The sequence below is a fragment of the Symphodus melops genome (assembly GCF_947650265.1).
Source record: "Symphodus melops genome assembly, chromosome: 5".
Lineage (NCBI taxonomy): Eukaryota > Metazoa > Chordata > Actinopteri > Labriformes > Labridae > Symphodus > Symphodus melops.
In genome coordinates, this window is record NC_136695.1 from 25,794,204 (window position 1) to 25,806,349 (window position 12,146).

Here is a 12,146-nt window from a genome sequence, read left to right on the forward strand (position 1 = left end):
AGATAACTTTGACGGCCCCCTAAAGTACCACGAGGTCAGGATTCAGGCTGGATTACAGGTAAAACATGACCTGTATTTAATAAAAGGTGTTATAAAAAGCCCAATGATTGCAGACATGCTGGACCTAACTTGGATATTTCTTGGTAAAGTTAAATGACTCTTACAAACATTCTCTTATGTTGTGATTGTGATGTCTTCTGTCCAACAGCTGTTTGCGTTTCTTTGACAGCATCCAGAAAAGACTTGTCTGGAGTCCTGCAGTCTAAAGGTCTCTGTAAATGTGTGTTGATACTTTTATCTCAAAGCAGTCTCGACTTCTTATGTGCACATGAGCAAACTGTAAGTTAATGTTTCCTAGGGTACACGTGCATATTTGCACTTTTGGCCTACTATTCAAGTCTGTTCAGTTTGGCATTGTTGATAACACAATCAGATAAGACACAATGGGGATATTAGTTAGAAACTGATGACATGCTGAAAAGCTGCTTGTAATCATAACATGACAATATAATATAATATTATTACTCACACATTGTATCTTTATTAATGTATATTTCATTTATGAAACAAGTGATAATGTCATTCAATCAGAATATGAGGGAGACCACCATGGAGAAGCAAAGTGGCTTTCTCCACACCAAATAGAAACAGTTACAGCAGTGAATGCATTATTGATAGGCCTATTTCTGTTTTAAACTATATTTAAAACATAAGGACATGTGAAACAAAACAAATGAGAATAACACTGGTATCCCTAAAAAAAACCCAAATCCCATCATGGCACATGTATAAAATGTACTTATAATGTGAATCATGTGCAGAACTGACACAGCCTCATTCACTCATTCTTGAGTGTATATTTATGATCAGATTGAAGTTAATATTCCACCTTGAATTTAAAAAAAAAAATAACTGAACTGGAAGTATTTCTGCTCACAATAAAGTAGGAAAGTTTGTTTCCTAAATGAAAATCAATCAGAGTTTTTCAATCTTCTCCTTAAGTGTGTAAAGTTGATCAAATATTTGACCTTATTTAACCACTTACCGGTACATAACCCAAACATTAGAGTCCATGCCTACATCTGTGAGTGTGTGTGTCAATAAACATGTTGGGCATATTCATGTGAGGCATCCTGTCTTGGTGTCGAGTTATGAGACTTGCCTTGTTATGAATGTGACCACTAGGGGGAGACAATGGTCCTGTGCTCCAGTTTTGTGTCTCGGATACATAAGGAACACAATGTACAGAACGCCGTGTACAAGTGCATCAGTGTTTATCATATACATGCTCACGTGCCGAAAACAGAGTCCACATACTGTCCTGTGCAAAGTCATCAGAGGTCTGCAGCTGTTGGCACTTCTAAGTGCCAACGCCATGTCTCAAGCTATATCGGGGTCATTTAAGTACAAATGCATGAGTTCTGTTGTTTAGGGCAGATTAGGTTGTTCTGCAGAAATAAGATGAAAGATTGTTGTCCGTCAGGAAAGGAAAGTGTCTCAAACAAGAAGGCTGAAGTAATTATGTCAATTCAGCGTCTTTGTGTAAGCTGACAGCTCTCCACCTTCACAGCAGGGAGTACAAGGGGCGACAGGGGGACTGAGGGGAAAGGATGCTGGCCTTCGCTGATCCCACGCATGTTAGATAGGTTCTCCACCGACTACCTCTGGAGCTGCAGTCAGGAATATAACCAGAGGAATGTCATCAGATAAGGTGGGCTATATCACTCACTCTTTAGTCAAACCAAACTGGACTTTGGGGGTCAAATATGTTTGGGCATATGGATTGCCTTGAATAGCGAGTGATTTGGACTGTTTCGTAAATTAAGTGATTCATTAAAAAATCTTCTTTGAAGTGTTGTGATGTTAGCTCTGAAGTATTATAAAAGTTAATTCTTCAGTAAAGTCAAACTAGATAGATAGATACTTTATTGATCCCGAGGGAAATTCATTGTATTATGACTATCCAGTTACTTCAACTCTATTATTCTATTAGTTTATGAGCGAACTGCATCAGAACACCAAGTTCTGTGAAGGTATAGATACAGGCCCTACATGGATTATAAACACTCAGAGGTCATCACGTTTGAACACACTTGCTAATAGAGTCGTGGACCTTAGCAGCAGTAACTCAAATCCTCACCCTTCTTCTATATCTCGTCTCCCCTCCTTCTCCCACCTGCTCATGTCCTCGGGTGTCGATGAAATGCTCGTCAATTTAATAGCCTGTTGTTCGGCCTCCTGCTGGGACTTGGATTGGGCGATGGAATTCCAACCCTGTGTGGGCCTGTAAATTATCCAGCTGATGCATGTGCAAATGCTAAAGAGACTGAGTGTTTCCATCTTTAAATAGATGACCTAGGACCTCAGAATGATCCACATGTTGAAATGGCCGGAGCAACATAGATAGATAGATCTATCTATGTTGCTAGATAGAGTCATATTGGAGCCATATTGAACTTCCCTCTATCAACTCTGTTTATTAAACAGCAGAGGATAAGTCCAAAGAGAAGTCCAGTTGTACAAATCTAAATGGCGCAATTTGACATCCCTGTCAGTTGTTTCTTTTTGTCTCTTTTCAGTGTTTAGTCTCAGCTGCTTGTCTTCAGTCTTCTTCGATATAATGCTTTTTGCATGTGTGTTTTTCGTGTGGTAGTGCTATCTTAGTCCTACTTTCAATCAGTCTATCCTATTTGCGAAGACGGGCCTTAAAACTCCTGGTAAACAGCTACAACACCTGTCAGCCAACTCAGCTGCACCCATTATTTATGCAGATTTAGGCAAATGTCTTCACCTTGTTGTCTTCAAAAAAATGAGCAAACTATTCACACAGTTTTATTTTTTTTACGGTTAAAATTTAAGTAATAGTAAACAAGACATTTTTTTTAACCTGGCTGTAAACATGTTAATTTCTGCTGTAAAAATGGAAATTTTAAGACGAGATTTATGGGGACACTCGAGGAACTGTGGTTATTTTGAGCTTCAGTTTCATCTTTAAACATTTGAGGTTGCTGCTGGATCACAACCTGTAATCAAAAACACAGACAATGGAATGAGAATCACAACTGTGGTCCGAATATGGTTACTTCTGGGTAAAAAAAAAAACCAAACAAACATGTTGGGGATGTTGGTTAAAACGATTACCTGGAGGATTCAGAAAGGTGGTTCATCGACCAATGGAAGACGTTGCTCTTCCTCTTCACCCTGTGTAAAGGCTATAGTCTTCATCATTCTCTACATTAACCAGTATTCAGCAGATAACAATTACAACTCAAGTTTTTGCTTGTTTAAGTTCTGTCACATGTCATCACATGACAAACGTGCAGCTTGTATTTGACATATAAAGCCAAAAAAAGTACTAAAAGTCATGTTTTGTTATTTGTATCTCCATTCAGAAAACATCATTTTCCTCATTCAGTAAACAAAAGTCCTTACTGGGAAAACACTCTTTAACATGCACAAATGTTGCATAAACAAAACACATGCATACACCTCGAGTCCTTCTGTGTTTGTCTCGTGTTTTACAAGTCCTTGCAGACGTGTGAGTTACAGTGTTGGCACTTCCCATCCTGCCAACATGTTGTGTAACATGCAATAAAATGCCCATTTATGGCTCCCAAAACAGGAATGTACTGTTGTAAAATGTTTCCATCAACATTTTGGCTTTCAGTCTTGGCTTTCACACGAGGACTATCAAGGTTATTTGTTGTGAAAGGCAAGCAGTTAAAAAAACACAAAAGGTCATTCCTCAAGACACCTCTTTCTCCGTCTCTAAGCTCCCGTGATGTAATCATTTCTTATTGAGTCACATAGTAAAAGCTTATTTTGAAGATCAGGGATGTTTGGGACTAAAAAAAAGTCACCAGGGTGGCAATTTATGAAAAAACATTATTTCAATCGGATGCTACATTAGCATCACAATAAGTCAGTCTATGCATTTCAACCAACAGTCATTCACAGTCAAACAAAATAGCATCATTAATGATGCTTTCAAATCAAGAGATTGAATCAACAAACTGTATAAGACATGGACATAGTCGTCTCAGTGATATCAACCATTAGTTTCTGAAAAGGCGTTATGAACCCCAACAATATTCGCCATATTGGAAATGCTGACTCCGACTAACACACAGAAAAAAAACTTTTGTCAGATACGGGTGATGCTTAAAAAAAAGCCCATGACAAAAGGTGAATCTCTCAGTAAACTGTAATTATTTTTTTTACCTGAAATGTAGAATTCAGCAAGATTAATCATGTTGCATTTAAATCCTGTTTAATAATCTCAGGATCCTGTCCTGCAATGATAAAATCATTTACTGTTTCTTTGTCTTTATAAAAGTATAACATTAATAGAAATAGAAAACACAGCTTATATTAGTTCTGCTTACAGCAAAGCTAAACTAAAAATAGGTATAATAAAATCTAATCTACCACAGGCCTCCATGTTCCTAGAGTTAAACACTTAAACAGAAGTCATGTGCTTTTGCATTTTCCCGGGTTATAAAAGAAGAATCACCCTGAATGACTTTGAGAGTGGCACAGGTTGTGGCAGGTAAAGCCACAGTTTACAAGCTTGATAAAAAAACATATGCAGACTTGTTGTTGGTGTTGTGAGGCTTTGAACTCAGAGACATGACATACCCGAACTTTGACAAACAGAAATGATATTCCTGTTAAACACTATTATCATTCTCAAAAAGCAAACACTCACAAAGTTTATTCAAGGACCACAATGCATTTGAACCATTTTAAATAATAACTGTTTTTTGAAGGAGGTCTTCGCACATCTCATCTCATGTCCTGAAGTAGCTGAGAAAGGGCGACAAACTATCACTTGAAAAGAAAAGATCCCTTTGTCGAGTGTCCTCAGAGGGACTGAAACATAACATAACATAGTGTGCAGGTTTTTTTTAAACCAAGGGCTGTAAATAATAACCAATAAAACACAAGGGATATTTTTTAGAAGGGTACTTTTCAAAAGGGATCTTTATAAAAGCGGTTTGTTCAAGAATGTGTGACAAAAATAAGATGTTTTCATTTCCACATGCTTTCGTGCTCTCACTGTAGTTTACATCATTTACTTAGGCTAATCCAAAGTACCCTGAGGACTCTAGAGAACCATCCAAACCCAAACCCGTCTGAACTTCAAATCGTTTTTATCCCGTCGTCTCGTGAAAATGTTTTTCTTCCGCATTTATCCAGTTCAAACCGGTTCTGAACAGTTTACGAGCAGATCTGCACCTCGAGGCTGGAGGCAGTGTCACTCAACAGGAATTTAAAGTTCAAAGCCGAAAAAGAAAACCAACAAACAGCACAAACAGCCACGAGTTTAAGACTGCTGGTGTTAACAGATACAATACAAACACCTACGTCAAGGCATGAACATTTAACACGTCGCATGCATGGCCCCAAACAGACAGATTGTAAAGAATTAAGCAGAGAGTAATCGTAAAGGAAAAGCACAGTCATCACACAAAGGCAAACTTCCTCATCTGGACTCAAAATCTAAAAAGATTGGGCATTAAGTTTCTACCAAATCCTCGATCCATCTGGTCATCAAGTAAAAGGACAATAGGCTGTTACTGTGATCATGTGACATGCCAACCTGCTCTGAGGATACAAGATGAATAAGTTGTGATCTCCAAAAACTTAAGACAGAATATACATAAATAAAATATATGGATGTATGTATTCTTAGGTTGATCCGTAATGCAGAACTTGTGATGTTGACTTTTTCTTTCTCTCACACAGTTTACTTTTCTAAAAAAACAACACATGAACAACAAGAGAATTGTCGCACGTGTTAATGAGGACACAAAAACATACATTAACAGGCCATCTGGATGCCTATGTAAGAACACGTATTTTACTTATTGTTGGTCGGTCAACACTGGTGGAGTTGAAAGCAGAACTGCAGATCACATTATGTAACAGTTCAAAACCTCTTATCCTGCTTTATAGCATCAACTGGGGCCTATATGATGGAGCAGAAAAGAATGGCTTCCTCCCATCCAATCCTTAAGCTTTGACCTTAATTCAGTCATCAACAGTGAGCTCTGTGGACCAATCAGTGGCTATAAATGTGCTGGTACTGACCGTCTTTGATGTTCTAACATGACAGAAAGTTTACCACAGAGTGTTTATGTTAAGCATTCATATGAAGCACCACATGCTTCTGCAGCAGCTCTGACTAAACTGAATCCATCAGATGTGACTCCAAGCAGTCCAAAATTAACCTGCACGGACCCGATATGTATCAGTGAAGAAGAGAGGGGTCTGCTGCCAGGAAAAGATTAGGCGGAGGGATTCATGGGGACGGAGGCATGAGAGAAGAGGATCATGAAGCAATTGCTGTCATTCAACCCTGCTGTCATTTTATAGCCGTGGAGGGTGTGAAGATCTGGGAGAGTTTCTGCTGTAAGTGGAACTTTATCAGGTGCCAGATGAGTTATATGACAGGAAAGGAAACAGAGGGGTGGAGATGGAGATGATAATAAACAAGCAGAAGGAGTTTCATGTGGGCAAAATGTGTTGCAGCAAACAAGACATTTGTTTTATGTACTGTAAGCCAAGTTACAGCTTGTTTCTGAATTGTCAATGTAAATATGCTCATCGCATGGAAGCAGTTATATAAAGTCCTGTAAAGCTGCAGGTATGAGCACACAAGCAGACAACACACTTTAGTGTACATTGAAAGAAGGGATTGATTCTTAGTTTTTGACTCTCAAAGAACAACACGGGTCAGAATGTAAAAGGAGAAATGTCAGTAAGTACAAACATACAGCTTTAAGTCCTGACAGGCACTTCACAGAGGTACGTATCTACATTAAAAAAAAGTATATAAAGAACAGGTTTGATAAACATAAACGTGTCAAATTCGGCTTTACAAGGATGTGCAAATAAATAATCCATGCAATTCCACAAACCACCTTTGCAACTGTGTTCCTCGAGGGAGTTTCTTGGCTGAGGATCAAGTTTGGTCCTCTTTTAGTTGGATGGTTTGATCCCCAGTTCTGATGTCTCGGTTGGCAAGACACTTAACCCAGAGTTGCTCTTGCTGCTTTGGCTGCAGCAAATAAATGTGTGTATAATTGGGATTAGTAAATGTCAGTGTGTGAAATGTAATTAAGTGAGACAGTTAATCCGTGAATGCGGACACCGTACACGACCAATGGGGAACTTACCATTCTGAATCTTTGACTCGTTGGCTCTAAAACAGACCAAATAGTAAACAAAAATGAACAACAATGAACAACAATGACTACATGTGTAATTGATGATTTTTAGGTCAACTGGTACAGTGTATGAGATGTAGGCCTCTATAGGTTGGTGCAAGTGAACACATGTGTCATGTCACAACTTAAAGCTATAAGATCCTGTATACAGCTCAAAAGTAGGTCACAAGGCCAAAAGGCAAACCCCTCAGATGGAAGTATGTCAAGTCATGACAAGCACATGTTGCTGGGAAAGGTGATCTACTTGAACCAAATGCCATACTTGAAGAATAATTACAGTATGGGATGTCAAAAATGTGTGGAAATTACAAAAAAACAAACTTTAACAGTGTAAGATTAAACATTCACAAAAGTAAAATACTTTAACTGTAAACTAAAGTTAAACGGTAAAAATGTTTAACATGTTACCAGTGTGTCAATTAGACCATTTAAAACCATTTCTCACTCTCAGAGGTCAACAATGATGAGAGTATTAAGAGTTAAAAACTGAGAGTATACACTTCCTAAACCACTGTCTATTTCCAGCTTTGGCTCCCACTGCGGCTGGTATTCTCACAAGCATTCCCCTCCATTATAGACAGGAAATGTGCAGCTCACCGTCCCTGCTCCTGTCACACAACAGCTCAGCAAAAAAAATGGGCCCATGAAAACCACGCAGGGAGTTGAAAAAACATTCTCAGGCCGCGGATTAAGAGCCACAAAAAACAATGATCCAGACTGAGTGGGGCTAAATGATGTGAAAGTGACTGTGACCCTTTATTTAGTATAACCGACTCTTGTGTCAGTGCAGAGGGAACTCCAGTTTTTCCACCCTGTGACCCTTTGTTGGGGGGGAAATTAGACCTAAACCCACATTGTCATAGCTTTGTTTTTGGGAGTTCTTCAAATAAGCTTAAAGACATTCAAAGACATCTCAAGTAAAGCACAATTAGATATACATTTCTAGGCTGTATTCAAGAAAAAGGCTTCATTTACACTTCAAAAATCATAATCTACAACCTTTAAATATGACTAGTTTGTATAGTTTCCAATCTGTGATTCTTTATCTGCCTTTTAAGATTACGTCAAACAGAAAAAAAACCCTTCATGAAATGAAATGTGACACATTCTTACTTCATATCATTTCATGACAGAGCAGGCACCAAATTGCTCAACACTGCCAAATATATGTGGTTTACCAGGTCAGCACTTCCTCCTCGAAGGATTTCCATTGGAGTTTTGCAACAGGTTCTGCAAATCAGTCCGTCCTTGTGTTTTCGTTTGGCACGACAGTGACAGATGGAGGTATTTGGTTGCATGGCAGAGGATGATTGCAAGATTGGGAGCAACAGTTGGTGAATAAAGTTTAATCAAGCTTGTGCATCAAGCTAAATTGTGAAGGCTAGCATGCTAACATTAGCAATGCTACCAAAGTTTGCATCCAAAGCCACGTACAACTTTAGTGCCAACAACACGCTCGCCAAATTCTGTACGGCTAACGTTTGCCCTCTATACCATTTCATCTCAAGAGTTGCATAAGAACTTAAAATGCTAAATGCTAAAGCTAGTATGGGCACATTGACAATGCTACAACTGTTTGTTCATCATCTTTGCTTAGCTTGTTGTATAACTTTTTGCTGTTTGTCATTAATGTTGTGGTGTGGCCAGAAAAATATATAAAAAATACACATCAGAGTAAATTCACACTTTCTTTCTGTGAAAAAATTCACAGTTTAATTGTCAAATAACCTCCTTAGTTCATGTGCCTCCTATTTGTTTCACAAAGAATAGTTACATAAAATGCAAATCCTATCATGTTGCTGTTTCACTTTTAATAAAGGCAATATTTTCAAATTTTTGTCATTTATTTCTAGAATTTTCTTAAATAAGTGACAGCACTTTGCCGAAAAGGGAGCTTAGATGCAGCCTTTTTAGCTAGCTAACTGATACAATCCACATAAGACAGTTACGTACACAGTATTTTTAGGCTATAACTCTGCAGACTTTATTTTTTTTACGCAGTAAATGGATGGCATTAATCAACAACATTCATAAAGCATCACGACTCTGTGGGGAAAAACCTTTGAGCCCATCAATACAGAAACAAACAGCCTTCCAGAGATAAGCTGCTTTCAGTAAATCCGAATGAAAACGAAGCCATGGGGAGAAAAATCAGTCTGAGATTAAGAGACAGTACATGGCGTCCGACATCAACCACCTGGCAAGCGAAAGGCCTGAGATATAGGAGCTCTAACATCTAAAATAAAGTCTTTTAATACAATTTAAGGACTTCATCTTTTTAAACAAACATAGTTGATTTTCTAGCATTGTTCTACTGCTGCCCATCAAAGTGACAGGAAAAAACACCAAGTCAGAAGCCTGAAAAGATAGATGTTTGAAGGGCTGTCTGACAAGTGAAAGTCTATTTTTAAAGACTTGATTTCAAGTGGCAGAATCATTGGTCTTGATTGTGCATCATGGAGGAGGTTTCTGAGTTTCTTTGTGACGTTTTGTTTGCATACCAGAAACAACAGAGGCTCCCTGTATAAAGGACAACCCAGAGCAAACCCCAATTTAGTGCGTGCTCTGTCCAGGCACATGCACAACGCCGCCTCCTCAGCATGACTCCCCTCAAGACGCGCACATGTGACCTGATGTGGTTTGGGCACATTAGATTAAAACGTGATCAACTTTTGCTTGTCATATTTTGTGGCTAATACATTTCTTCAAATTAGGGGTTTTAGTTTTCTTATTTTTGTTGCAATGTATTTTAACTGCAATATATAGCTGTGCTCACACTCCACCAAGACATGACATAAACATTCAATAAGATGTGCAGCCCATGTTGTGAATTGGAAATTGCGGTCATATCTGTGTCCTTATGAAACTATCAAAATGTGACACCCACTCTATTGAAACAGCTACAGTAACAATAATTATTATTAGAAATGCTTTTGATTTTTTTTTGATCAAACAAATATTTACACAATATCCCTTTTCACACATGCGCAAAAACCTTTGCAATTCTCCCCAACTTTTGGAGGTGGGCTGTATAGTGATCACAAAAAGCCACATTTCTTCCTCCAACTTTATCTGGATTGTTTCCAGTCAGTTTGAACTCTTCAGGTACTGTAATTAGAAAAAATCTATGTGAGTGGGTGGAGTTGATGACCTATTTCCAATCTTTACGCACATAACAAAGACGCTTCAAACTCCCCTCTGCTTGCTTTGTTTGTGCTTGACTGTTTTGTTTTGTACTGTGAATACTTCCACATACACATAAAGCATTGACATAAAAGCAAAAATGAAAATAATCGAGTCAGACTTTGTAGCTTCATTCGTATTGTTGTATCACAGCAGGTTGTGGCTCATTTACATTGTTTTATTTTAAATTCAAACAACTTTGGCTTAAAATACTTATTTTAATCAAGACAGTGTACTACACATGCTGTATGTCAAGACAATAAGAATAACCATGGCCAATAAGTTAATTCATCTTTATTGAACAGCAGCAGCAAAACATCAAACTAAGTTCACAGGTGGGAAGGATTTTGGCAATAATTATAATAATTAATCGTATTAATCTCCCAAGAAACAGAGTTTATACAGTACTTCTTGGAGGAAATCATCTGATGTACAGAAAAGGAAAGTGACAATATGCTTCATTTCTTTTATATTACAGAATGTTTAGATAAGCTCTGAATGAACAACACTCGCACAAACTTCTCACCATGCTCACACTGGCTGAACATATTTCTAATAAGTGCTCTTTTGAACAGTTTGTAACTCAGTGATTCACAAATAAGAGGTGACAGTCCTCGTCTGAGATCCAGCACACGTCTTTGTTTCTCTTGTTCACGCCTGCAGCTCCAAATACCATCCATTCCTGACTGAACGTTTCGTTCAAAAGCTTTATTAAGGCTACATCCGAAGAAAAAGGCAGTGTGTGTTTTTATATCGTTTTGTTTTAACTGTTCAGCCCATCTCTCTTTGTCTTGAGTCTAAATGTCCTTTGTGAGAAATTAATGTAAGTTGCAACAAAGAAAACATATCCTCCATTCAAACTCCCCACCCACATTTCCTACACATGACTTGTCGCCATCCTTTTGTCCCCGTGGCTCACAATGAGGCCGATTTTGGTGACGCATCAACGCCTGGCCAATGGGCGCCCTTCATTAAAGGCCGTCTCCCTGGCCTCGCAACACTGGGACCACGAACTGAGATTTTTCCTCCAGTGATGTGCAAAGGGGGATGGGACTAAGAGGGCGATGGGGAGGAGCTTGTGGCGTGGGTAGAGGGGGGCACGTGGCGCCCAACGAGGTCTCAGCCCGTCACAGGGCATCACATCACACATTGAGCAGGCATGCGCACTTTCTAACCTCCCCGCCCTGCAAGAGAAACTGTGAACGTGCAGAAAAGCAGACGCCAATCTGCCTAAAACCTGGTGGAAGGGAAAGACGAGGATCAGGGGCGGATTTATCAGGAAATTGATTTGTCCATCTAATGAGTGAAGAAATCTAAACTTACTGACGTTGTCCATGCAACGCACGACACTGAAAGCTGTGGAACGAAGACTGCTCCATCTTTTTTTATTAAAGTCGAGGACAGTGACTTCCATTTTAAGAATGGGGTTGCCTCGTCGCACTTGAATTAAATACACTCGTGCATGATTACAAGCTAGACAAACATAATGCACCCTTCATCTCCTCCAACGTTCCCGTTTCGCTTCATCAACAAATCACTTGCCTCAAAGTCTTTAATATTAAACAATCCTCCTTTGTTTTCTTCTTTAAGTTAAACCCTCATTCAAACCTTCATTTTCAGGCGTTACTTGAAACTAAAAGACGAGAATCATTTTTACCCCTCACGTACTTAATGCCATCAGAAAAGGCATTTCATCAGCTTTCTACTCTCAAACAAAAGCATCACGACAGT